This window comes from Aegilops tauschii, chromosome 6, assembly GCF_002575655.3.
Source record: "Aegilops tauschii subsp. strangulata cultivar AL8/78 chromosome 6, Aet v6.0, whole genome shotgun sequence".
Classification (NCBI taxonomy): domain Eukaryota; kingdom Viridiplantae; phylum Streptophyta; class Magnoliopsida; order Poales; family Poaceae; genus Aegilops; species Aegilops tauschii.
Genome location: NC_053040.3, coordinates 107,919,842 through 107,924,849, shown reverse-complemented (window position 1 = coordinate 107,924,849; position 5,008 = coordinate 107,919,842). Strand labels below are relative to the sequence as shown.

The following is a 5,008-nucleotide window of genomic DNA, read 5'->3' as shown; positions in this document are numbered from 1 at the left end:
TATTTTTTAAATGGAGGGTTGCAAAGTGGCACTCGCTGGTAGGTTGTGGTGGTAATTTTTTTCTTTTTTCTTTTTTACCTTTTTTTGATGAAGGTGAGGATTTTTTTTTCTGAGATGCTTTTTTAGAAGGAGGCGAGGACTTTATGTTTTTTTTAATAAAAACATGCGCACAGCTTCCTCTCAAACGGCGCCACAGGGTGGCGCCCCAAACACTAGTAAAAGAAATCAGGTGTCATTGTGAGAGCAATGACCAATGAGCCAGGTAGACCAAGTTTTTTCTTCTATTGAGAATTGCTTGAATAGGACTCAAGAACATGTGAATTGTGTAGTACTCCTGTTGGTGAGAAAAACTCGTATGTGAGATCAAGGTGACATGAGTTTGTAGCACATGGACATGAGTTATATATTTGTGTATAAAGACCAATGTTCTCCTTGAAATTTAATTGCTGGCAAAACAGGAATATCTTGCAGAGCAACATTTTTTCAATTGCTCATCTCCAGTCATTTTTAAAAATGAATCTTATTACTTTTTGCATCAAGCATCATGCGGTAGTTTCAACATGTTTTATTCAGCAAGAGTTCGATATGCAGAAACATCTGAGAATAACGGGTCTTGCCCAGAGCATCTCACACTTCCCATCAATAAATCCCTCCTTATGGCAGGCCGAAACACATGGATCGTCACTGCAATCTCTGGTATAGCTCTTACTGGCCTTCCTGCAAGTCTTGGCATCAGAGCCTACAAAACAAAGAACACAATACGACATATGAAAAAAAACATATCCTATAGTGTTCAACAAAGATATATGATAATTTATGACGCGCGGCATATGAATTTCACATATGGCTAGCAAATGTATAGATGATGCATTGAGGAAGTTCCTTCTTCTTTAAATGATATTTTGATACCAAACTTACCAGGAGCCAAGAGGATTAGCATGAGAAATAGCAAGCATAGCAGGCTTCGATCCTTGAGGACTCCCATGTCTCAGCGATTATCAAGACATGAAGAAATGTAAGTGACCACAAAACTGATGCACATCCAAATAGTCTATGCCATCTCTTATAGCCATGGATGATGTAGTCTAATGGAAAAGTAAGGAAATATTAATGGCAAATTAATGGTAAATATATTATTGGGTGGTCATATTTAGCAGATATGGTTGTGTGATCCTATATACTCGCTCCGTCCTGATTCATAAGCGACACTTGTCATTAATTACGATTTCCTTTTCCTTCCTATTCTCACGGGTGTGAAACGGTTTCCTTTTCTGAGCCAATGCATGCCGACAAATAAGCGGCTATTTTCGGAAGAAAATTAACCACGTAATTGACACAGGCAGTTATTAAGCACATAAGAGCATGTATAGTGGTTGACAAGACAATCTTATCTTAAGCCTTGCATTTGTTTTAGACATGACAATAAAAGCATGCCTACAATGGGTTATCTCTTAGCCTTATCTTCAATAACTAGATATTCCTAAAAATGTGGTGAGACATGCATATTGTGCTGGGAGATCATCTCTTAACACTAGCATAGTGATACGTCTCCAACATATCTATAATTTTTGATTGTTCCATGCTGTTTTATTATCAATCTTGGATGTTTTATAATCATTTTATATCATTTTTTGGTACTAACCTATTGACATAGTGCCAAGTGCCAGTTGCTGTTTTTTCCATGTTTTTTACATCGCAGGAAATCAATATCATACGAAGTCCAAATGCCACGAAACTCCACGATGATTTTTTATGGGCCAGAAGGAAGGCAATGGGCCCTGGTTGCACTTGGGGGGTGCCCCGAGGGGGCACAACCCACCAGGGCGCGCCAGGAGGCCCAAGCTCCCTGGTGGGTTGTGCCCACCTCGGGTGCCCCCCGGACCACCTCTTGGCTCTATAAATACCCCCAAAATCCCAGAACCCTGGGGGAGTCGACGAAATATTCATCCAGCCGCCGCAGAGTCCAGAACCACCAGATCCAATCTAGACACCATCTCGGATGGGGTTCACCACCTCCACTGGTGCCTCTCCAATGATGCGTGAGTAGTTCTTTGTAGACCTTCGGGTCCGTAGTTAGTAGCTAGATGGCTTCCTCTCTCTCGCTGAATTCTCAATACAATGGTCTCTTGGAGATCCATATGATGTAACTTTTTTGCGATGTGTTCGTTGGGATCTGATGAACTTCGAGTTTATGATCAGTTATATCTTTTTATATCCATGAATGTTATTTGAGTTTCTTTGATCTCTTATATGCATGATCTCTTATAGCCTCATATTTCTTCTCTGATATTTGGGTTTTGTTTGGCCAACTTGATCTATCTATCTTGTAGTGGCAAGAGGTGCCCGGTAGTGGGTTCGATCTTACGGTGCTTGATCCCAGTGACAGAAAGGGAACTGACACGTATGTATCGTTGCTACTAAGGATAAAATGATGGGATCTATATCTACCGCCAAAGATAAACGGATCTTGTCTACATCATGTCATCGTTCTTATTACATTACTCCGTTTTTCCATGAACTTAATACACTAGATGCATCCTGGATAGCGGTCGATGTGTGGAGTAATAGTAGTAGATGCAGGCAGGAGTCGGTCTACTAATCTTGGACGTGATGCCTATGTAATGATCATTGCCTGGATATCGTCATAATTATTTGAAGTTCTATCAATTGCCCAACAGTAATTTGTTTACCCACCGTTTGCCATTTTTCTCGAGAGAAGCCACTACTGAAACCTACGGCCCCCGGGTCTTCTTTCTCATATATTTGCTTGCGATCTACTTTTCCTTTGCACTTTTATTCAGATCTATTAAACCAAAAATACAAAAATACTTTGCTGCACTTTATTTTATTTGCAATCTATTATTTCAATTTATTACAACTTTCTCCCGTCCATGCACCGTTTTTGGCGCCGTACCCCGAAAGGGATTGACAACCCCTTTAACACGTCGGGTTGCGAGGTGTTGTTATTTGTGTGCAGGGGCTGTTCACGTTGTGTTGCTTGGTTCTCCTACTGGTTCGATAACCTTGGTTTCATATCTGAGGGAAATACCTACCACCGTTGTGCTGCATCATCCCTTCCTCTTTGGGAAAATACCGACGTAGCTTCAAGCGACATCAAAAGGAATTTCTGGCGCCGTTGCCGGGGAGGATCTTCAACATAACTAGGTTCCTAATCACAAATCCCATCTCCTCGCAGTTTACATTATTTGCCATTTGCCTCTCGTTTTCCTCTCCCCCCCTTCACAAAAAATTGTCGTTTTATTCACCTCTCTTTTTTCGTTCGCCGTTTTCTTGTCAGATCTATTCTCTGCTTGCAATCATGAGTGATTTAGGTATGACACCAACAGATGATGGCCTGACTCCTAAGATTGGACGTACATGAAATCTGGATGCTAAAACATTTATATTGGGGCAAGGAAACGTTATGGGGAAAGAACGTATCCAAGAATTTCTCAATTGTGTTGGAAATCTGAGTCTTGATGATGCTCCTATACTTAAAACTACTAGATCTTATGCGGATGCTATTTCAGCACTATTTCTGAAACTTGAAAGTAAATTTGTCCGCACTCATCCTACTTTGCAAAGATTTTTTTTAGCTTCCCGAAATAAAGAATCCTAGAGCCAAAAAGTTGGCCACTCTCGTTCTTATGAACGAGTTTGACTACATAATTCGGGAAGCTAGGGAAATCTTTGACTTCTATGGTATGAATCGTGAAAACCCCATGATAGATGAAATTCTTTACAATAGTGACTATGCACTAAGGCATTTGCTGGGGGATAATAAGATCTTTGATGAGAATCTTAAAAAGGAGGTTCCCGTTCTAGAAATAATCCAACAAGTTTTTAATAATGTTAATCAACACTATTCTTGGATTGTTCCGGGAAATCAAAGGGGTTATGGTGAAAACCAACTAAGGAATGCTAAAGTTTCTATGGATAATACGTTTTATGTTGTGTTTACAAAACCTCCTGATAAAAATAACCCCAAGAAAATTAAGAAGAACGAAGATGACAAAACTTAGATCCCTGCCTTACGCCTAGCTAAGAGCGTAAAACTATAGCGCTTGTTAGGAGGCAACCCAATGAATAAAATTTATTTTTGCCTTTTTCTTTCTGTTCTTAAGTGTTAGAACAATTATGCTACTGTTATGATTGTGTTTTTTGTGTTTTAATTAGTGTTTGTGCCAAGTAGAACCAATAGGATCTTCTTGGGTGATAGTTGTTTGATCTTGCTGAAAAAGACAGAAACTTTGTGCTCACCAAAATAATTGTTAAACATCACCAGAACGTGATAAAATGCCAACTCTTTTTGCAGAAGATCAATATACAAATTATCCGGGTTTCTTAGTTTTTCAGAATTTTTGGAGTTCCAGAAATATTCGAACAAATCAGATTACAACAGACTGTTCTGTTTTGACAGATTCTGTTTTCTTTGTGTTGTGTGCTTATTTTGATGGCTCTATGGTTTTCTTTGATGAGTTTTTGCCATAGAAAAGTTGGAATACAGTAGATATAATACAAAAACAAAATAATAATTGGTTTGATACAGCACTTATAGTAGTGATTTATTTTTCTTACGCTAACGGATCTCACGAAGGTTTTGTTGAGTTTTGTGTGATTGAAGTTTTCAAGTTTTGGGTTATCTTACGATGGATGAAGGAAGGATGTAAGAGCGTAAGCTCGGGGATGCCCCGGCATCCCAAGCTATTATCCAAGAATGAGCAACCAACTAAACTTGGGGATGCCCCCGAGTGGCATCCCCGCTTTCTTCCAACAACTATCGGTGTTTTACTCGAGGCTATATTTTTATTCGTCACATGATATGTGTTTTGCTTGGAGCGTCTTGTATGATATGAGTCTTTGCTTGTTTTTTTTGTGTTTTAAGTCATCAATCCTTGTTGGACACACCTATTTGAGAGAGCCAAAATTATAGCATGACTTGTTAGAATTGCTCTTTGTGCTTCACTTAAATCTTTTATGAGCTAGGACTTGCTCTAGTGCTTCACTT

The 5,008-nt window shown here is 39.3% G+C and overlaps 1 long non-coding RNA gene across 1 annotated transcript; it reads right to left on the bottom strand.

The window, feature by feature from the left end:
• Positions 1–504: 504 nt before the first annotated feature.
• Positions 505–1,095, bottom strand: LOC120967416 (uncharacterized). The gene is made up of 2 exons (XR_005761205.2): positions 919–1,095; positions 505–739 (listed from the first exon to the last, which is right to left on the bottom strand). It is a non-coding gene; the product is annotated as an uncharacterized lncRNA (long non-coding RNA).
• Between the last annotated feature and the right edge of the window lie 3,913 nt (positions 1,096–5,008).